Here is a 23,709-nt window from a genome sequence, read left to right on the forward strand (position 1 = left end):
TTTTTTAAGGACGCCATCTACTAGGGTGCTCTTTTCTACTCCTTCCTTAACCTTCTGTGATCTTGCTCCTGTTCCCATCATTCTGATAAAACTGCTTTCTCAGCACTCACTTCACTTATGACTTCATTATTGCCAAATTTGGTACATTTTCAATCTTAATTTTTACTTTGACTTTTCTGTAATATTTGACACATTCTTGAAGTAATCATTAGCAAGTGCTTATCCTAGACTATTAACCTCAAATTATAACCTCTATGCGGGGGGGGACTACCTCTGTTTTTTTCATCAATGTACACCCAGTTTCTTATTTTAACATGTGGCAAGGTCTGAGTAATAATTGTTTAACAAATAAATTACATTCTTGACACTCACTTAAGCTCTAGTACTTCTGTACTTTTCAGTTGAACAACTCGCCATTGCGTTGAGTATACATATTACAATTTAATTAATGAATACTTGTCCCTTTCCAACCCAGTTTCTCTTCCTCAATTTATCATCTTATCCAATGACATAATCACACAGTCTATAAAATTTAAGACTAGTATTTAATTCATGACACAGAAACTTTACCTTCGCCAACAGTCTTTCATTCACCAGATCTTGCTGATATTTTACTATGTTCCCCTCCTTTCTAGTTTTATGGACATTTTAGACCACTGGTTTCTATTCTACTAATCTACAAGGATGAAATCTATCCATTTATGAATAAACTAAAATTAAAGAAAATACAAATGAATCAGACAAAATTTTTACCACTTTTTATTTTGAACTGTAGAATAAAATAATCAAAATAAAACCAGAAAAAACAAAACCAAAAACAATCATCTATCTACCTTTGTCAATTTCTTTTTTTTAATTTAATCTTGGGTTTTTTAGATTTTTAAAAAAATTTTTAGTTTGTATTGGAGTATAGTTGATTAACAATGTTGTATTAGTTTCAGGTGTATAGCAAAGTGATTCAGTTATACATATACACATATCTATTCCTTTTCAAGAATTTGATAGAATTTGAAAAAATCTCATGTTGAAAACCCGAAGCCAATTTGACCTTTCACAGTTGCAGGTCCTTTGATAAATGTTGGTAGCCTGTGATAATTGGAAGCAAGCAGGGAGCATGTGCCCCCTTGCCCACACCCTTACCACCTGTTATGATGTTATAAATCCAAAGTCTAAGGATAAACTTGCTATGAATGCAAACATTTATTAGTAAACAGCCCCCCAAACAATCATAAGGCCAGTTCCAGGAGATGGGCAAAGCCCTCTGCTTTCTGGCTTTTCAAGAATTCCAATAAGCACTTGGCAACAAAGGTTACTCCAAGGCGGAAGCAACATGATGCTTCTGGCAGGACCAGTGGACCTTTTCTTGTTCATCCTCTCTTCGGTGGAAGGAGCCAAAACCAGTTTTCTCTAAAGGTACTAGGTTGCTGAACTTGCTATTCTTATATTTTTTTCATGCAAAGATGTAGATACCCACACAATCTTCCCAGGCAATGACATGTCTTGAATACTTCTCAGTTGACCAATTATTTCTAATATCCTTTAATTAACAAGGCTTCTCATTCAGTCATTCATATTTAAAACAGTTGCCCTAGACTCCTCTGTGTTGTGGATTCCTGATTGCCAAGAGCAAACTATGCACCTTGTTGTGTCGATTCTGAATTAGGGTACTTTATATGCTAACAACTTATACAGATCCTCAGCTAGGGTACAGATTAAAGAAAACTTATACATCTATACATACTGTATATCCTGAACTATTTTAAAGAGAAACAATAGACCATCATGTTCTAAAAAAGTTTTAAAAATGTTATAATTAGGATTGTCATATTATTTATTAAAACCAGGATATTTAAAAAAACAGCAACAAATAGTAACTTGTAAGATCTCAGGGAAATTGTGTCTGGTCACTCTACATACAAAGGATAGTTCTTTAAATAACATTATATATGTAGTAGTATCTCATTTGATAAATTTTATTAATTTGGTTGTTTGTTTTCTTATTATTGAGTTGTAAGAGTTCTCTCTATAGTCTCAATTTAAGTCCTTTTTGAGCTATATCTACTATAAATGTTTTCTTCTGGTCTATGATTTGTATTATCCTTGTCTTAACAGTGTCTTTCTAAAAGGAAAAGTTTTTCATTGTGATGATGACCAATTTATCATTTTTTTAATTTTATAGTAATCATTTTGTGTCCCAAGAAATCTGTGCCTACTCCAAAATTATAAAGATTTTATCCTATGTTTCTTTTTAAAAGTTTTATGGTTTCAGCTTTCACATTGAGGTCTGTGGTCTATTCTAGTTAGTTTTGTGAAGGCATGAGGTAAGGGCCAAATATTTTTTCTCATGTGAATTAGTAGTTGTTCCAGCTTAATTTGTTGAAAAGACCTATTCTTTTCTCCATTAAATTACCTTGGCAACTTTGTTAAAATCAATATAAGTATCAATTTATTTTGGTACTCTCTACTCTGATCCATTGAGCTATACTTTATCTTACACCAATACCATACTGTTTTGATTACTGTAACTTTATTATAAATCATAAAATTAGAAGTGTAAATCCTCCAGATATGTTCCTTTTCTCTTTAAAAATTGTTTAAGCTATTTGAGGTCCTTCCAGTTGATTCTACAAAAACAAAAACCAAAAAACCCCTGAAATTATATTGAATCTAAGGATGAATTTGGAGAAACTGTACCTTAATAATATAATCTCCCAATGTCTAACCATGATACAGCTTGCCACTTCTTTAGGATTTCTTTAACTCCTCTCAGCAGTGTTTTATAGTTTTCAGTGTAGAGTTCTTATACTTCTTTCTTAATTTATCATTGAGAATTGTATGTTTTTGACTCTATTGTACATGGAATTATTGTATGCATTTAATTTTTTATTTGTTGATAGGATACAGAAAAACTGGCTTTTGTTTATTGACCATATATGCTGTGACCTTGCAAAATTCAGCTATTAGTTACAATTAGTTACAATAGCCCTTATGCAGATTTTCTACATACATGATCATGCTATATATAAATAATGAGAGTTATATTACTTTCTTTCCAGTCTGAAAGCTTTTTCTTTTTCTTGTCTTACTGTTCAAGGGCATCCAGTGCAATGTTAAATAGCAGTTGTGAGGGACAGCATTCTTATTTTTCTTAATATTAGAGTTTCATCTTTAAATATGGGTTGTCTCTTGATTTTTATAGACACTCCTTATGAGGTTGATGTAATTCCTTTCTTTATCTAGTTTACCAAGAGATATTATCTTAAATGGATGTTAAATTTTGTCAAATGCCCCTATATCCATTGAGATGGTTGTTTCCTGTTCAGTCTGTTAAATGTAAAGAATTACATTAATTTTTGTTTGTTTTTATTTATTCATTTATATTTTGCCTTTATTCTGATAAGGTGATAAAATACATTAATTATTGATGATTTTTTTTTTTTTTTGGTGGTACGCAGGCCTCTCACTGTTGTGGCCTCTCCCGTTGCGGAGCACAGGCTCCGGACGCGCAGGCTCAGTGGCCATGGCTCACGAGCCCAGCTGCTTCATGGCATGTGGGATCTTCCCGGACCGGGGCACGAACCCACGTCCCCTGCATTGGCAGGTGGACCCTCAACCACTGCGCCACCAGGGAAGCCCTATTTTTTTAATGTTAATATTGCATTAATGGGATAAATTCCATCTGGTCTTGATACCATAAATTGTATTGCTAATATTTTATTAAAGATTTATGCAACTGTGTTCAGGAAGGATGTTGACCTCTAATTTTCTTTTCTTTTAATATATTTCTCTGGTTTTAATACTGGGATATATAGGGTTGAGAAATGTTTCCTTCTCCTCTACTCACTGAAAGGGTTGCAGAAAAATTTGTATAATTTATTACTTAAATGTTTGATAAATTCACCAGTGATTCCAACCTGGACCAGAAGTTATTTTTGAGAGGGTTTATATTATGAATTCAATTTTTTTTCTTAGGTATGAAGCTAGTCAGAATTTTTAATCTTCCAGTTTGGGTAATTTGTATCCTTCAAGAAATCCATTTATTTTATCTAAGTTGTCAAATTTATTGGCATAAATTTGGTCATAAAATCTCTTATCTTTACATGTCCATAGTATCTGTAGTGATGTCCTATCTTTTATTCCTGATATGGGAAGCAACATATGTTAGAACACTTGATATTGTTCCAGAGCCTACCAACACTCTATTAGTTATATTTTCCAGTTTTTTCCCCACCACACTTCAGTTTGGATAATTTCTATTATAAAGTCTTTAAGTTAACTGATCTTTTCTTTTGAAATGTCTAATTTCCTAGTAATCCCATCCAGAATATTTTTTACTTCAGATTATTTTTTTTTCAGCTCTAAAAGTTTCATTTGGTTATTTTAAATCTTTCATTTTCCTCCTAATTATGTTAAATTTCTTTTAAATCCTCGAAATATATAAACATTCCTTTCATTATACTTGGGTCTGTTTCTAGTGACTGATTTTTCTCACATGTCTAGCAGTTTTGGATTAGATGGTTGACATTATGAATGTTATATTGTTGGAGATCTGTATGTTATTCTCTTTTAAAGATCTAGATAGGTTTTGTTTGTTTGGTAGGCAGGTAACTTATTGTGGGTCACCCAAATTTTTTGAGGCTTATTTTTAAGCTCTATTAGGAAGGTTCTATAGTAGTCTGTAAAGATAGTTTAGCCCTATTAGGTTTACCTTTTTAAAACCTCTATTTAGTATTTGGCCACAGACTCAAGAGTTTCCTCCATGTGATTTTGGAATTTCCTTTTTATGTACTGCTTTCCTTTCTGGTGCTCTGCCTTTTAAATGCCAGCCATGTTGGCCTCCCCACACGCTCATTACTCTGCTATATGCAACGTGCTCTGCTTAGATCATGCTTCCTTGCATTGCACTGGAAAGTGCCTCCAGCCAGAAAGCCAGGGTAATATTAGGGCTTGTTTTTCCTCCCCTCTTAGTAATCACACACTTGGGCTGCTTGTTGTTCAATGCCTATAAACAATTGTTTCATATTGTTGACCTGAAACAATTAGACTGTCAGATATTTTTCCAGCAAAGATGGCTTTATTCGAGATCAGCAGAGAATTGCAATTTGGGATCTGCAAACATGGTGAGCCACCTGCAAGCCCCCACATGACAAGGTTAAGGAGATTGATTTTGTAGAGAGAAGAAGAAAGTCGGGAGGGCTACAGTAAACAAGTAGTCCATGGATTTTCATTGGCTGAGTTTTTGCAAGTAAGGGTCTTTCTTCTTCCTGTTAGGCTCTGCTCTTGTCACAGAGTGTGAGAGCTTCCCCTCTGGTCTCCCAACTCTATTTAATTGAGGTTTCTGTTTATTAATTTTTTAGAATATTTAGTCCAGTTTTCCAATCATTTCCTATCAGGCAAATCTGGTAACAGTTGCTCCATCATGACTAGAGGTAAAGGTTAAAATTATCTTTTAGAAATACATACTTTTAATGACACTATTATGAGGGAAATAAAATAATTTATAAATCTGTATGTTCATTTGCATAATAGTTTATTAATATGTACTCATAGAAAGGAGACAAGAAGCATGCATATAAAAAATAATGATTGTGGGGATTGGTAGTGAAATTTTTGTTGTCTTTAGTTTTATTTTGCAACTTTTCAATAGCCAATATGCCTTTATTTTTCAATTAGAAAGATTTTTTTTATGGAAATGTAGTTGATTTACAGTTTTTTAGGTATACAGCAAAGTGATTCAGTTATATATAATTTTTCAGATTCTTTTCCATTATAGGTTATTACAAGATGTGGAATATAGTTCCCTGTGGTATACAGTAGGTCCTTGTTGTTTATCTGTTTTATACATGGTAGTTTGTATCTGTTAATCCCAAATTCCTAGTTTATTCCTCCCCCCCTTTCCATTTTGGTAGCCTTAAGTTTGTTTTCTATGTCTATGAGTCTATTTCTGTTTTGTAAATAAGTTCATTTGTCTCATTATTTTAGATTCCACATATAAGTGATACCCTATGATATTTGTCTTTCTCTAACTTACTTCACTTAGTATGACAATCTCTAGAAAAATGTTATTTTAAAAGTTCTGTTTGATATAGAATATGGTATGGTCTTTCTGTATCATCCACTTTTTAGTAAGCATTATTGACATGACGTTAAATAAATAAATAGATGCTTATGAATTTCAATTATTAAATTTAGGGAGTCTTTCTCTACACACCACATTTGAAAAGTTGGGTCATTGTTAATTTAAGACTTAATAATGGTCATGGACTTCAGAGTTGACAGGAACTTCAAAAGTTCGTCTGGTTCAATCTCTGTAAGTAACTGATGTTTTATGAAGTAAAGTGATTTCGTGGAGGTTTGATAGTTAGTTAATAGCAGAATCAGGGCTAATTTCCATTGTAGGGTTTTTTGATACTACTCCAAGCTGTGTACTTCTTTGAAGAGGTCTGGAGGTAACTTATAGGTTAATAGGCCATTACTAAATTAAAGATTTAGGGGTTCATTAGAATTAAGTAAGAAAGGAAGCAGGACTAGATGCTACTAGCTATCTTCGGTTGTAAAACTGGGCAGAAAATTAAGATTTCTGTTGTTGAGACAAAATTGAAAACACTTCCAGCGAGAATAAGCATGCATTTTTATATTTACAGAGGCATACTTTGGGGGAGTATTTATCGTAAGTAGGGTTTTACTGTGTGAAAATGCACTCATATGTATATTTATAACACATTAAATGACTCATTTGTAATTAACAGTATCAGTTTAACACATTTATGTGCAAATGTCATGGAAAGAGTACTTCTAAGTAAGTTAAACATCTGCAATATCGTTTGTATTAATAATTTGCTGAGGAAACCTTATCTTCAAATAGCATAAAATAGTAAGCTCTCGTTCAGCTCAGATCAAAATAAGACAAATTCTATATCAATTTATTCAGAATAAATGAGCTTTTTTTTAAGGGTAGTAGTGATTCATATTCTGGTGTACCCTTAATTCTCTGTGTAAGTCCCTCTTGTAGCTTCCACACTAAACTCAGCCAAATCAGGCAAAAGTGGGCAAAGGTAGCCCATTTGGGTCAATCACATTTTCACTCCACCGGCATTTCCACTTCATCAAGAATGCCACAGAATTCTTTTTCTTTTAAATTTATTTATTTATTTTTGGCTGCATTGGGTCTTTGTTGCTGCATGCAGGCTTTCTCTAGTTGCAATGAGCGGGGGCTACTCTTCGTTGCGGTGCGCGGGCTTCTCTTTGCGGTAGCTTCTCTTGTTGCAGAGCACAGGCTCTCGGCACGCGGGCTTCAGTAGTTGCAGCACGTGGGCTCAGTAGTTGTGGCTCACAGGTTCTAGAGCGCAGGCTCAGTATTTGTGGCGCATAGGCTTAGTTGCTCCGTGGCATGTGGGATCTTCCCAGACCAGGGCTCAAACCCGTGTCCCCTGCATTGGCAGGCGGATTCTTAACCACTGCACCACCAAGGAAGTCCCAGAATTCTTGATGAAAGGAGGTAATAATTAGAATTGATTATTCATCTCATCTCAAGATGCAATCAGGATTAATCCTATTATTCTCTTCATCCAAAATTATTTTAATCTTCACAAGAAGCCCAAGATTCAGTCTCATCCTCAGACCCCTCCATTGTGCCTATGAGACACATTACTTTTCACGGGTAAAATCCCTATATGCTCATCACGATGGGTCTGTGAAAGTATCTTTACCTTCTTCTACTAGAGCGTGGATACTCCCTGAGGATACTGATTCCACAGAAAATGATTCCTTTCCTTTCACACTCACATACAGTTGAGTTGGGGGAAGGGAGTTAGTGTTCTTATTCTTAGTCGCTGCTTCTGGAAGGTTGCTTCTTCCTTTTTCCGCAAAATGCCCAGAGACTTTGAGTTTTCGTCATCTACTCCAGCCAGATTGTGCAGGGGCACAGGAGTGCCTGCACAGTAACTTCCAATCTGACGGGAACACCGGACCTCTTCTTGCTAAGCCAGAAGCCCTGGCTCAGGGATGCATCCTGTTGAGTGAGGTTCCTGTTTCTAAGGGGTTCAAAGGAACCATTCACTTCCAAGTTGACCTTCTGTATGGCAGTGTCTGTCCAGAAGGGGTGCTGGGGTGTTTGTTTTTTTCTAAACAAAGAAAAAGAAAAACAAAAGCGTCGTATGGGCTGGTGGTTCTGGCTTGTCATGCACAGATGTCTGGGTCCCTCCCCCACTCTCCTCAAATCTTTTACGATCTGATTTATGGCTGCTCTCTCCAAAACTACCACTATCATAACCTTGGTGACTCTTCACCTCAGATTTTTCCTTCCGTGCTTATGATCCAACATCTGCACTGGTTCCACAATCTCCAGGCATTCCCCTCTCTGACTTCTACTGCCTGCGCTTCAAGCACATTCACTCCAGTATCTAAACTCCAAACACGTTTGACTCTGCTGGGATTTCCAGGCCATTGACCATTCTTTACCTTATATCCTCTCTTCCTTCCTTACTCAGTTTAGATTCCGTGATCCATCATAGAAATCACTCCTTAAAGCACATCTCTGATTATCTTACCCCTGTCTCTCTTTGTCCTACTTTCTGGTTGAAACGCCAACCCTGGCTAAAATTCAACTCTCTGTTTGTTCTTCACCTTCAGCCGAACAATTGAATATAACTGAAGAAAAACTAACTATGAGACTGATTAGTCTCACTTTCATATGATGACCACAAACCCTACAGAGGCCTTAGGGTTAATCGTGATCCTACTGCATTTTCTTAGTCCAGAGATTGGCCCTCTTCTAGGTGACTCCTTCCCATTATCTCCAACCAAGCAACACCTCATCATATCTTCACATGTTCCACTTCTTATTTCAGGACAAAACAGAAGCAATCTGATAAATTCATACACGTTCCCACCAATAAATATGTAATAAATATGTACACAGTTTACTCTTTACCTGCCTTTTCCCCCACACTTAACATTTAATGAACATCCAATGCTATGCTGGGCATCAGTGATACAAAAGTAAAAAAAACAGTAAAAATTTATAAACAGTCTATAGTAGAGAAAAAGAGAAAACTGACATCTATTGAAATAAATGCAACTTGTGATTCATTCTAACAGTGAGACAAGGTACTTGGAAAACCTAAGGAAAGAGATAACTAACTTAGCCTGAGGAAGGAAGGATCCTAAGAGGAACAAACATTTGGCAAAGGGCAGTTGATGAAGATGGTTATAGAATATAAAATCAGAGAAAATGGGATATAAAAAGGCATTCTACGTGCTTGTAAGGTTGATAGCGGCACCTTATTTATCTACTCCTTTTATAGTAAATCTCCTATAAAGAACTGTGCATACTTACTGTTTCCACTGCTCCTTCAATTCTCCTGAACACACTCCAATGACTTTAGTCCCCACTACTCTGTTGAAACTGACTGTTAGTGTCTTCAATGGCCACGTTATTGCCAAAGTCAATCCATAATTCTCAGTCCTTATCCTATCCTGCCTTTCAGCCTCGTGTGACACAGCTGACCACCACCTACAAACTCTGACATACTTTGGCTACCTGGACTTCAGAGATAGAGGAGCAACACTTTTTCTTTTTCTCCATCCTCTTCTCTTCGACTAATTTTGACTAAACTTTGAAGTGCCCAGGCCTCAATCCTCGGATCCCTTTCTCTCTCTCTCTCCCTTTCTCTCTTTCTCTCCCTTTCCCTCCCTCTCTCCCTCCCCCTCCCTCCCTCTCTCCCCACTCCCTCCCTCTCTCTCTCTCTCTCTCTAATCTCACCCATTTTCTTGACTTCCAGATTCACATCCCCAGTGTCACATTCTCCCCTACACTGCTGACTCTCATTTTTACCACCTACTCCACACTTCCTCCTGTATGTCAAATAGACACCTCACAGTAAACATGTTGATAGGACTCAGGACATGCTACCCCAAATAGGGCATCTTGACATATTAAATACCTTAAACCGCAGGAATTTTCTAAAAGGCAGAAGCAGGAAGGGCACTCTGACCTGTTCCCCCCTCTCCTCTCCTCTGAAACAGGTCATGAAACTCCTACGTGAAAGATACCGTCCCTGTATCTGGAAGAGGGAACACATTCTTATCACCAGAGACAGGGAATCGCGGGCTGAAAAATCTTGCTTTCACAAGATTAGCAAACCTTGTTAAACTAACCTTCATCTTCCTAGCTACCACTTCACCACTTACTACCCCTCAACCAAATGCCTTAGTCTCGTCAATTCTTCACAAATGGATTGTTTGTTTGGAAGGTATAAAAACTTCCTGCTGTGGTCACTTCTTCAGGTCTTCATTGTCTTGTGAAAACTCCCATATACATAAAAATGTAATACAATGTACATGTTTTTCTCCTGTGAATCTGTCTTTGTCAGTTTAATTTTCAGACCCAACCCAGACGCTTAGAGGGTCAAGGAAAGCTCTTCCTCCCCAACAATGTCTAGAGCAGAGCTCTTGATTCATCTGCTCCCTTCCTTACACCCCCAAACTAGCTCTTCCCTCACTGTTCTCTACATAGGATGGAGCAGGGCCACTTACCAAGTTTGTCAAGCCCCAAATCCCAAAGGAGTCTTTACTTCAGATGTACATCTCACCATCCATTCCATTCCATTAGGAAATCCTTTGTTCTCTGTCTTCTAGATGAATCCAGAATCAGCCCACTTCTCACAGCCTGGGTCTAAGCCCTCAGCAGCTCTCTCCTGCACTGTCGCAGTAGCCTCCTAGCCAGTGGTCCCGCAGTCACCGCTGCTCCCATACAGGCTTTTCTACACAGTGTTCAGAGTGATACTTTAAACACTAAAGTCATGTCAATCATGATTTAATATCATATCAATCTTACGTTCCAAAACCTTCTAATGAAATCCCATGACACTTAGAATAAAATCCAAAACCTTTGTCATAGACTAAAAATACCTGCATAAAAGACTTTTCAGACCTAGTTAGCTACCATCCGCCTTCTTTGCCTACACTGCCTCAGTACTGTTGCTTAAACACAGTGGGTACCATTTTGTCTCAGAACCTTTGCATTTATTGTTTCCTCTGCATGGAATGGTCTCTCCTCTCCTCCAGCCCTAATATCTGCATCATCTGTTTCACACATCCTTTTAGATCTTTGCCCAAATATAACCTTATTTGAGGTGGTCAGACCTTTTGGAACTGCTCTCTGTAAAAGACAATATCCTCCCAATCTGGGGTCCCTCTCTTTCTCTACTTTGCTTTATTTCCTTCAGATCACTGATCACAACCTAATATTTTCTCTATTTATTTTTTTATTGTCTTCATCCTCTATTAGAAAGTAAGCTGAATGGGGAATTTTTCTCTTCTGTTCACTGTACTACAGCTAATGCCTAGGCAGTGCTTAGCGTATAGTAGGTGCTCAAGGAGTATTTTTGGATGACTGATTCACTAATTGAATGAATGAATGAACTTTAAGGCCCAGCTCTACCAGGACACAGTTTACTCTTTACCTGCCTTTTCTGCCACACTTAACATTTAATGAACATCCAAATGCTATGCTGGGCATCAGTGATACAAAAGTAAAAAAAACAGTAAAAATTTATAAACAGTCTATAGTAGAGAAAAAGAGAAAATTGACATCTATTGAAATAAATGCAACTTGTGATTCATTCTAACAGTGAGACAAGGTACTTGGAAAGCCTAAGGAAAGAGATAACTAACTTAGCCTGAGGAAGGAAGGATCCTAAGAGGAACAAACATTTGGCAAAGGGCAGTTGATGAAGATGGTTATAGAATATAAAATCAGAGAAAACAGGATATAAAAAGGCATTCTACGTGCTTGTAAGGTTGATAGGGTCTCATGATATTTACCATAGTTGGAAAAATAAAGTAAAATCAGTGCTGAAATCTAAGCAACCAAATATAATTTGGTCTTTGGCCGATTTCTATCCTTTTATTTCTTCTTCATCTTTCTGCTTGTTATTTGCAGAGACTCGTTTTCAAGAGACCTAATTTGGGAAAATTGATTTTCAGAGTCAGAAAATTTCAAGGTCATTTGGAATAAAGACCTAAGACACATATATATTTAGGATTCCCTTTACCTATAGGTATCTAAATACTGACTTTTTTTAGATGTCTGTGCTTCCTTAGGGTACCTCACTCTATGCTTTGTGTTTTCTTTATTTTTAATTGAAGTGTAGTTGATTTACAACATTATATTAGTTTCAGCTATACAGCATAGTGATTCAATATTTTTATAGATTATACTCCATTTAAAGTTATTACAAAATAATGACTGTATTTCCCTGTGCTGTACAATATAGTCTTGTTGTTTATTTTGTACACAGTAGCTTGTATCTCTTAATTTCTTACCCCTATTTGCCCATCCCCTCTTCCCTCTCCTCCCTGGTATCGACTAATTTGTTTTCTTTATGTATCATTTTGTTATATACATTTGTTTGTTTTATTTTTTAGTTTCCATATGTAAGTGATGAAACAATATTTGTCTTCCTCTGACTTATTTCACTAAGCATAATACTCTCTGGGTCCATCAACGTTGTTGCAAAGGTCAAAATTTCTTCTGCCGTATAACAAAGTGAATCAGCTTTACATAAACATATTTCCCCATATCCGCTCCCTCTTACGTCTCCCTCCCACCCCCCCATCCCACCCCTCTAGGTGGTCACAAAGCACCAGCTGATCTCCCCATGCAATACAGCTGCTTCCCACTAGCTATGACTAATATTCCATTGTGTGTGCACGTGTGTGTGTGTGTGTGTGTGTGTGTGTGTGTGCACCACATCTCCCTTATCCATTCATTTGTTAATGGACACTTGGGTTGCTTCCATATTTTGGCTATTGTAAACAATGCTGCTATGAACATTGGGGTGCATGTATGTTTTTGAATTAGTGTTTTTGTTTTTGGATATATACCCAGGAGTGGGATTGCTGGATCATATATATGCTAAAAATAAGGTGTTCTATAAAATATAAAGCTCTCTTAAAATTTTAATACTTAGCATGACACATAGTTAAAACAGTAATATTTAGTGAAGTGTGACAATATTCGGAAATATGAACCAAGGTTTTATACCTGTGTTTCCTTTTACTACTTAACCTTTCTCCAATTTGAGTACTCAGGCCATTAAGCTCTCAATGCCTTAGGGAAGAGATTTAATATAATACAAGTGGAGGGAAAAAGAGCCATCTCTACCTTTTTATTGCCGAAAGCAAAAGCCTCCAGGGGAGGTGTGGCCCAAACAACAGATTCAAAACACCTCTGAAAAACTCAGAGGAGGGTTCCCTGTCTAGAGACAAATTTTGCTTCTCCCAGATTGGTGTGGGAAGCTCGTTAGAAGGAAGCCAGGAGAGAGTAAACTGCTGGATTTGTGAGAAACTGCTCTCTCCATTTGGTGCGAGTCCAACACCCATTGCAGAAATGCAGAATCCTAGGTAGTTTTGCAGAGCCAACAGGAGCAGAAACTATGCCCCTACAGCCTGCTACAAAAGACAGAGCAAGGGCAGTCATACACACGCTCAAGGGTGACCTACAAGTTAATAGGGTGTTAATTCCACAGAATTCCCATGGCTAGTGTTATCTGGGAGCAAGAAAATGATGCTTATGCCCTAAGGAGAGGCACCAAAATGGCAAGAGCAAAAGCCCACCAGGCCTTGAGGTTAGGAATGAGGGACAATGCAAGTCAGCCTTACAGCCTTAAAAGGGACAATACGAGTCCTGGATGAAGGACCAGAGGGCATGAGGATGTGACAGTGTGGATACATAATACAGTGGATAAGCAATTTTAAAACCAGTGAACAGATCAGACCTCCCCCACCCTCAACCTTTGATCTCCTCTTAAAGAACTAGAACCAAAATGAAAACTGAGGACAACTGAGGTTAAAAATAGAAAGTGAATTCAGTGACAGAGAAGGAAAGGAAGTTCTACTTCGTATGCCTTTGAGTTGTGGGCTAAGAATTGGACTTGCGACATTTGTTTTCACACACACATACTGCCATAAGCAAATGTCTAAACGTTTACAAGTCGTGTCTGTTTGTTACAAATCCAAACATACAATCGTCTCTTACTTTGGGAATTGAGCACGAAGGATAGTAGGGATTTCCTCAACTTGGCTCATTCATTATCTTTTTAAATCTACATGTTCTTAGTGATATTTGAGAAACAGTCAATGTTTTTTGACAGAGAAACTCACAAGAGTGGATACAGGAATGCAAAGGGCCTCCGAATGTTTTCCTCTTAAATGAGTTTTAGGCATTTAATTTATGTAAAAATGGTATGAGATCAACTGAGAAGACAGGTCTAAGTTGCCATCATGAAAACAAAGTTTTTAAGTTCCCAGAGCTAAGATCCTACTTAAAATACAGACCATCGAAGATTGAAAGCATTTGTCAGGCTTTAGGAGAAACATATTTGAGTGTTAGAAGAGCTTTAGCATATTATTATTACTAACAATGCAGCATTTGAATGCTGATCTCAGAGAAGCCATCCACTTGGCAAACAAATCAGCAACTCCCGTCTCCAGAGCAGCTGAGATGAGTGTCAATTCCCTGACGAGGCAGATTAATTTCCCGTGAACACGTCATTAAAGCCAGCTCTGTATGCAACACGCAATGTCTCGGCAATCAAAGATCTGTGGCGTCCCGAATATGCAAGGGCAGCAGCTAAGATACAATTTACTCCTTACTGAAGGAAAAGTGATCACCCAGGCACAAAATCCTGTGGAAAAGAAAACATGCAGGATGGGGCCACCTGAGGTTTTGAGTCACTTGCTTTTATCGTATTTCTCGGGACTCGGCTGCTGTGTTTTGTATTTCCCTTGAGATTAGCTGTGACGGACCACTGGGGAGATTTGGAAGGTGTCCTCTAAGTATTTATGCAGAAAAGTATGGAAATGTCAAAAGAGTCAAATGGGTTTTATATGCTTCTTGCATGTTCTCATATAGTGCCTTAATTTAAAATAGCATCTACTGCACAGTATGCAATGTATTAACCAGCTGGAATCTATGGTCCTTGAGATTGAGAGAAAAGAGGCAGCCACATGAAAATCGAGAATAATAGAAGCCTAGTGTGTTGCCCATCCAACAGAGAGCTGCCTGGGGATACTTTATCAGAGGAGTCCACGGAGCTCTATGACCACAGAGGAAGTCCCCGAAGAAAAGCCACACTGTGGCTCTCACTACATTTTGTGTCTTTCATGCAGAAGATCAAATTTGTTGCTGTGATTCAATGCACTCATTGCTCTGTCATTAGAAAAAGGATTTCGGAGTAGCTCTTATACTTGAACTCTCTAATTCACTGTTATGTGATAATCTATAACTAAGTTAGTGGGAAAAGGAGGGGCTCTAATTTATTGAATACCTGGTATAAGTCAGATCCCTTGCTAAATATTTGCATGTGTTAATTCCTTAAGCATCTGAAGTAGATATTACCTCCTGCTTACAGATAAGGAAAATGGGGTTAAGAATGTTCCTGGTCACAGAACCAAACAAATAACAATGCTGAGTCTCAAAGGCAGGTCTTTTGGACTCCAAAGTCCTTGTTTGTGCTACTGTGCCGCGTTCTCCCTTCTCTTAAAGACAGAGTAGTAGTAAATATAACCTTAACAGTAGAGACACCGAGTTGAGGGGAATATGTATACCTTGGGGTGCAGCGTTAGGTGAGCTCCGTGGGAAATCAGACACATGCTCATTTCCCAGGAGCCCCACTACCAGCATCCCCTGCCTGGTGGGTTGATATCTCTTGTCCAGATTGTTCAGAGGAGCTAATGTTATCCCTTGAGGGGGCCTCACAAGTTACCAGCTGAAAAAGGAACAGAAAACAAGTCCACTGAACATTTAAACACAAAACTAACAGAGGAATAGGCATCAGCGGCTCTCTGTAAAAGGAAATTACACCAAACTAGCCTCTGTCAGTTCGTGGAGTAGGTAAATAAAATGCAGATAAGGGAGAACAAGGGGTCCTACTTGGAAATGGATTTGAGGCTTTCAAAAATCTGTCTCCAGTGAGAACCGTTGGGCAATAGAATTACCGTAAGTCCTGCAGCCTATTTTGCCATGCCTAGGGAGCCTTAGCAAAGATGGAAGCCAGTGGAGAAAAGAAAGAGATACTTTATATCATGGAGAAATGTGAGTGGTATGGTATCCCAAGGATTAATGCTTGGAAAAACTTTAGTTTTAAAATTTTATGCATAATTGTAAGGCATAAAAACTCCCCATCGCACACAACAACAGATTCTAATTTGAAATACTAAGATAACAAGCTGGTAAATTTCTCCAAATCATGTGAATGGGCTGGAAGATGAGAGATGAATTCGAAGTAGTCAAGAATTAACTAGCATATATTCAGTCATTCACGTTTTAGGTTTGAGGCCAGACACTAGAAATAAACAAAAGGTTCCAGCAACAAATTAATTCATGACCCTTGGTTTGTAAGTGCAACATTGTGATCTGTGGTGCCAGATAATTTGAATAAAGTGGATAAGTTTCTTTCTCTAAAGGGTATAAAGTATAGATACAAACAAAGAACTATGATACAACATGGTAAGTATAAGGACAGATACACACAAAGAATGTTTTAGCATAGGGCTTCTCTGCCGTAGTATTACTGGCATTTTAAGTTGGATAATTTTTAGTTGCTGGGGAGTGTCCTGTGCATTGTAGACGTTTAGCAGCATCCCTGGCCTCTGCACAACAGATGCCAGGGGCACTGCCTCCCTACCAAATTTTGACGGCCAAAAATGTCTCCAGACATCGCTAGACGTCACAAAGGAGGGATGTGAAATGGCTCTCCCTTGAGAACCTCTACTGCTTAGCAGTTTGCACAAGGGGCATCTAACTCAGCCCCGAGATGATGGTGGGGGAGGGGGCAATCCAGGGGGAAAGAGAGGGGTCGGAGGCTGGAGGAAGGCTTTTGGTGGTGACGCCTAAGCAAAGGTGTTGAGAGCGAGTAGGTGGTGGCCAGCCAGAGGGAAGACATACCAGATCAGAAGCATTCCTGAAAGCGGAAGGTAAAGAAAACTCCGGTTCCTCAGTTTGGAAATTCAATGTGCTCTACTTTGTTGGACATTTATTGAGTGCCTGCCATATGCCAGGTGCTCAGAAGACAAAAGTTCAAACGAGCTCCCAGCCCAGTTAAGCGATCCCCAGTCTCAGCATCTCCCCACACTTGTGTATTGTAATATCGTGATTGTTTGTGGGGTTTGTCTTACACAATTTGTTACTAATACTTCATTTTAAAAAATGTTTGGTAGTGGTTTACTATTACCCATAAGTTATCCCTGGAGTGAAATCATTCTCATTCCCTGGCTTTCTGACGTTTGTTTTGAGTGATGGGTAAAGGGGTGGTGTTCAAGGAAGGCTATCTTACTGGGAAACGTGGTTCATCCTAAATTTGCCTCATTTATGATACAGCTCAGAGATGATTGCCCGAGTGCTTATTATTAGTTTTGGTGGACAAAAGCCTGAGATCTATTTAAATTAGGGGAGAGAGACAACTAAAACAGAGTGTGATAAAACAGAAATAGACTTGCAGACATATTATAGAAAACAAACTTATGGTTACCAAAGGGGAAAGTTGGGGGGGAGAGGGATAAATTAGGAGGTTGGGATTAACAGATACAAACTACTGTATATGTAACAGATAAACAACAAGGACCTACTGTATAGCACAGGGAACTGTATTCAATGTCTTGTAATAACCTATAATGCAAAAGCATTCTGAAAAAGAATATATATAACTGAATCACTTTGCTGTACACCTGAAACTAATGCAACATTATAAATCAACTATACTTCAATAAAAATAATAATTAGTTAAAATAGAGTATGGGCAGAAGATCTAAATACACATTTCTTCAAAGGAGGCATACAGATGGCCAATAGGCACATGAAAACATGCTCAGCGTCGCTAATTATTAGAGAAATGCAAATCAAAACTACAATGAGGTACAACCTCACACCGGTCAGAATGGCCATCATTAAGAAGTGTACAAACAATAAATGCCGGAGAGGGTGTGGAGAGAAGGGAACCCTCCTACACTCTTGGGCGGAATGTAAATTGGTACAACCACTATGGAGAACAGTATAGAGTTCCTTAAAAAGCTAAAAATAGAGTGATCCAGCAACCCCACTCCTGGGCATATATCCACAGAAAGCCATAATTCGAAAATATACATGCACCCCTCACCCCTATGTTCACTGAAGCACTATTTACAGTAGCCAAGACGTGGAAGCAACCTAAATGTCTATCAACAGAGGAATGGATAAACAAGATGTGGTACATATAGACAATGGAATATTACTCAGCCATTAAAAAGAATGAAATAATGTCATTTGCGGCAACATGGATGGACCTAGAGATTATCATACTAAGTGAAGTAAGCCAGACAGAGAAAGACAAATACCATATGATATCACTTATATGTGGAATCTAAAAATGACAGAAATAAACTTATTTACAAAACAGAAATAGGGCTTCCCTGGTGGCGCAGTGGTTGAGAGTCTGCCTGGTGAGGCAGGGGACACGGGTTTGTGCCCCGGTCCAGGAGGACCCACATGCCACGGAGCAGCTAGGCCCGTGAGCCATGGCCACCGAGCCTGCACATCTGGAGCCTGTGCTCTGCAACGGGAGAGGCCACAGCAGTGAGAGGCCCGCGTACCGCAAAAAAACAAAAAAAACAGAAATAGACTCACTGACAGAGAAAACAAACTTATGGTTACCAAGGAGGAAAGGGAGTACGGATAAACTGGGAATTTGGGATTAACATATACACACTAGCATATATAAAATAGATAACCAACAAGGACCTACCATATAGTACAGGGAACTATACTCAATATTTTGTAATAACCTATAAGGGAAAATAATCTGAAAAAGAATATATATGTATTATATATATATATACACACTTGTATAACTCAATATCATTTTGCTGTACACCTGAAACTAACACAAAGGTATAAACCAACTATACTATAACAGAAAAAGAACTTATACCCCACTAAAAAAAAAAGTGTGAAACTCACCCACATATTTTTGACAGTTTTTATCTTGTTTTTATCTCTTCTTTTGGTTTCTTTGGTATCATCTTTCCTAGTTTTCCTTCCTCCCCTTCAACCATTTTCTATCTTAACCTCTCTTGGCATTTTCTGTGGTTCTGGTCTGTTTTCAGCACACGATTTTCTGAGAGCCCACTGTGTGAGGCTACTATTTCAGGCAGTTTTGGTGTTGTTCAGGGATGCCTGCATTTATGTATCGACATTAGTGGCTCAATAACTTGGGGGTGAGATGGAGACTATGAAAAATGTGTCTATTTAGTTTTGGTGGTGTTGCTGCCCCCCTCACATTCCCTGGGGTGATCTTGCGGCCACACTCAAAACCATGGCAGGAGGGAAGAGCTGCTGATGAGGGGCATATGCCTTAAGCTTCCAGCATATTGGGCAAAACAACAACAACAAAAGAAGTTTAGAATCCTAACTGTTTTGAAATATGCTTCTAGAACAATCATCCAAACCTGTGGCTTCAAATACCACCTACACCTTGCTGACTGACTCTCTGACTCATCCAGACCTTCCTCCCAAGCCCCAGAACCATCTCTACATGCTCTAGGATGTCCCCCAGGTACCACTACAAACTGAGCACATCTGGAAATTCATATATTATTTATTCCCCAAATCTCCTGTCTCCTGCAGTTTCTACATCAGTTAAAGTCACAACCCTCCGTCTAGTACCTCAGCCAGAGGTCTGCTCATCTGACATTCCACCCTCCGTTGTTCCTACTCGTCACTCACCGAGAGCTGAATATTCTATCTTCTTAATATATTTTCTGTCATCATATCCCCTCTTTCTCTTTCTCATTGACTTATTTTTAAAAACTCCAGACTGCCTTTGCTCTTTTGGTCTTCTACATGGTTCTCATAGAACAGTCAGATCAAGTCACATCCCAGCTTAAAACCTTAAAATTCCGTATTTCCCTATAGCTGTAAAATAAATTGATGCTTGCCACCCAAATCCTCTTACATTTTGTCATTCCTATCATATATCTGTCTGTCTTCAACACCAAGACCACAAACCTAGCCCAAATCACTGTCGTATCTTGCCTGGGCAAATAAAGCCTTGCTTTTGTTTTCTCTGTGGTCGTGCTTCTCTCTTCATAATCTGTCCTCCACATGGTGCCCAATGTGATCATTTAAAAATATCATCCCTCTGTAAAACCCTTAATAGCTTCTCTGTGAACTAAGGACAAAATACAGTCTTTAACTTGCCCACAAGTCACTGCATGATACAGCCCCTCCCAGCCACCCAATCTGACCTGCGTTCCCTCTCCAGCTCCTCGGGATACTCCAGCCACAATGCTTCCCTTCAGGTCTGCAAATGTGCCTCTGGTTCCTCCTTTCCCCAGGGTCTTCCCACACACTGTTTTCTCTGCCTAAAATACTCTTCCCTCCACGTTTTCCCCAGCTAAGTCTTACTCATCCTTTGGGTATCATCAGACCAAATAACTTGTGGTTTTTCAAAAATGCTGGGCTATTTATGTCACCATTCCTTGCTATTTTTTTTTTTTTTTTTTCATTTGAAATAGTCTTTCTCCCACCCGACATCACATTACTCTGTCCTAAAGAACTTGGTTCATTAGGCGTTTTCTCATTTGGGAACACTTTCTGGAAACCTTAGGCTGATGGATATCCCTCCTCCGTCATCCTGGGGACTGGGACCTAACTCTACCTCGTTTCAATTAAAGTCTCCAGAGACGTTTTTCTATATTGAATTCCTCCTTAGTCGTGAACATATTAACCAGCCACATTCATTCAGTAAATACTCCAGTAAGAACGCAGTGCCGACTTTCCTGGGAATTTAGTTTTAAAAGTTGGAACTTTGCTTTTATTGCTCAAATTTAGTGATTTTTTTTTTCCAGCGACCCATAGCACAAAAATCATAAGGACCACTTGCTTAATTGAACTTATATTTCCATCTCTTTGGAGTAAAATTAGTTTGGATGAATCTGAGTTTTGCTAGACTCTTTTTTTTTTCTTTTTAAGATTTGAAGAGGGTTCTAGGAGAAGGGGAGAAATTAAGTTTGTTTTGCTTATGTTTATTATTGGTTTTGTTTCGATAACTTCATATTTTCGGGGCTCTCATGCAAAAATGTTTGCTCTCCCTTGTATTTCACTGCCTCTGAGTCTACCAGGAGTCCCTGCTAATCAGTCTTCACAGGGACGCAGGGCTTGTTTCTCTTTCTGCACGTGACAGAGGCCCTGGAGCTTTCTGCGGGAACAACTCCTGGGGACAGCATTTCTCCCGGGGAAGGTGCGAGTGGTTTTCCTCAGGCAGCCCTACCACATGGTTGGCATTTTCAAACTGCTCCACCTAAACTGATTCAGTGACCCCCTTTACTATCCGCAGTATTCAGTAACCATTATTAGAATGGACTCCAACAAGAATCATACTGGTGAAACATATTCCGATTCATCCTTAGAAGTCATTACAGCTTTGAGCTCTGTCACCCTCTCTTTCTTGTCCTTCCTCTTTGGCATCTAATCAATGTATTAGACTTGTATCTACGTCCATTTTTCAACGTTTGCTTTTAGTTCTCTTTAAATATGTCTTCTGTCTCAGTACTTTTGTTTTCTTTCTCAGGAATATCAATTTCATATACATTGAATCACTTCTGTATATTTTTCACCTGCTGTTATTTTCGCTGCTTCTGTTAAACTTCTTGTTCATTTCCGTTTTACTTCCTTTAAAAATCCCTCATGTCTTCCTGGCTCGGGGCAGTGTCATTTCTCCTTTGTGCTGACGCTAACGTGGCCTTCACGTGTGTGATCACTTTGTTTTCCCCCGATCTCTTGACGGCTCATCTGCACAGATGCTTCTCCACTCAGCCTCTCTGACTCACTGGTTCATGCAAATGTGGCTTCTTTCTCTTGACACTCGCATTCATCATATGAAGCATGATACTTTCATCAAGAATGTGGTTCCTGCTGTCAATTACCGTTTGGTAATCAGTCGAACAATGTGTTTTGAAATGCACATTCTATCACACCATGGTTGATCCTCTCTTGCAAGTGATAGTTTATTTTCTTTCTTGACAAATTGTTTATAAATTCTCCAGGATGATTATACAGTGAGAAGGAAGCAGAGAAGGTTTTATAGATGAGGAGACATCTACATTTGATTTTGAAAGATTAGGAGTTTTCCGGGACAATAAGGCTGGACACAGGATGGCTAAGCCAATAGAACGTTGTAAACAACCCCGGCACTCATGCTTATCAGATTTTAATGATTCCCCTTGAATCACGGGCCATCTTTGAACTGGTCACAGTGTTCTCCATGCCTGAGTCTGGTTTATATGCTGATGCTATTTGGTCCCTGGGATGAGGCCGATCTCACCCCAGATGACATGGACAATAAATGGGAAAGAAATGACTTTATAATAAATAATCAACTAGAAAAAATGGGAATGGATGTTAGGAAGGAAAAAACGATACATATCTAATGTGATCTAACTCCTGACCACTTACCATCCACATGAATTCTTCTTTCAACGTACAGAATTTCAAAAACGTTTCCACCTAATTTTATGCAGTTGTGCGGTCTACAAGAGATTATGTATTCACTCCCTCCCAAGCAGGAGAAAACCGAAGTCATATCCAGGGGCATTGAACTCCAAGTCCAGGAACTCAAGGGAACGTTTATCCACCTTCATCACAGTCAGTGTAGTTCCTCAGAGTCTGGGGACCTGCACTGAGATAAAGCTCAGTGCAGCCACTTCCAAAACACCCACCGCCTGGTAGAGGGAAAGCAGGCATATGCAAATAGAAACTCACATTTGCAGTTCACAGCTCCACAGATCATTGCATATTCTGCCACAGCGAGCAAACAAAAGTTGACCAACCTTGCTTCTCATATGTCTTCTTCTTGTTCATTGTTCTCTGTGTCCATGTGAGAGCTGGGTACTGAGAAGGTGCTCGTCTGAAGACTGTGCCTCTTTGGGCGCAGATTTGGAAGTCTGGGGAACATCTTAGCATTTAAATAATTAAGCATAGGTCTTTGTTTTCTAGGCTCTGTGTTTACCTGGTTTTTAGTCAATTTTGATTTGTTTACTCATGTTAACCAAAGTCAGATCTTATCCCATGGCTGTCCTTAAACAATGGCTTGGGATGACCCAACTCTTAAAAACTAGGCTCAGCGCTCTCGGTGCAAACCTCAAGCCCTTAGATGAATGGCTCCTATGTTAGCCAACATCTCGGGTCAATGGAAAGCCTTCTGGGAAGAAAGACAGTCTATCCTGCTTACGCGCTGAGTCCCAGCAATGGCCCTTTATGATGGGGTGACTGTCACCATGGACAGACAGCAGGCATTGGTGAGTAGAGCGTCTGGGCCATCAGGAAGTATCTCCTCCCGATCCCCCTCCCACTTTGTTCCACACTCATCTTTGCTCCCGTGTCCTTCAGGTTAGGACAGTTTGGCTTTTTTGATCCAACAACGTACACATCTATCTAGGTTTTCAATGACTTTTAAAACTTCTGGCCAAAGGCAGATAGACTTACTTGTAACACAGTGTATTTTCTTCCATTTTGGTGTTCTTCAGCTTACGTTTTGTCTTTCTCGTTGGATCTTACTGAAAGCGTCAAGGAATTATAATCACAAACCTGACACTCTTTATGAAATTACTCAAGCGCCAGGCTCAGTGAAACACAGGGTTTGTATCTCCAGAGACAGCAGGCATCAGCTGAAT

General features: G+C 38.9%; 1 long non-coding RNA gene across 5 annotated transcripts; it reads right to left on the bottom strand.

Annotated features, from left to right (window-relative positions):
* Positions 1–736: 736 nt before the first annotated feature.
* On the bottom strand, positions 737–20,443 carry LOC137220157 (uncharacterized). 5 transcript variants are annotated; one of them, XR_010941502.1, is made up of 7 exons: positions 20,284–20,443; positions 18,998–19,213; positions 15,613–15,773; positions 11,827–11,963; positions 10,537–10,763; positions 9,945–10,064; positions 737–8,123 (listed from the first exon to the last, which is right to left on the bottom strand). It is a non-coding gene; the product is annotated as an uncharacterized lncRNA (long non-coding RNA). The 5 variants fall into 5 exon arrangements; XR_010941503.1 differs by lacking the exon at positions 11,827–11,963 and having other exon boundaries at positions 20,284–20,442; XR_010941501.1 differs by lacking the exon at positions 15,613–15,773 and having other exon boundaries at positions 20,284–20,441.
* Between the last annotated feature and the right edge of the window lie 3,266 nt (positions 20,444–23,709).

This window comes from Pseudorca crassidens, chromosome 2, assembly GCF_039906515.1.
Source record: "Pseudorca crassidens isolate mPseCra1 chromosome 2, mPseCra1.hap1, whole genome shotgun sequence".
Lineage (NCBI taxonomy): Eukaryota > Metazoa > Chordata > Mammalia > Artiodactyla > Delphinidae > Pseudorca > Pseudorca crassidens.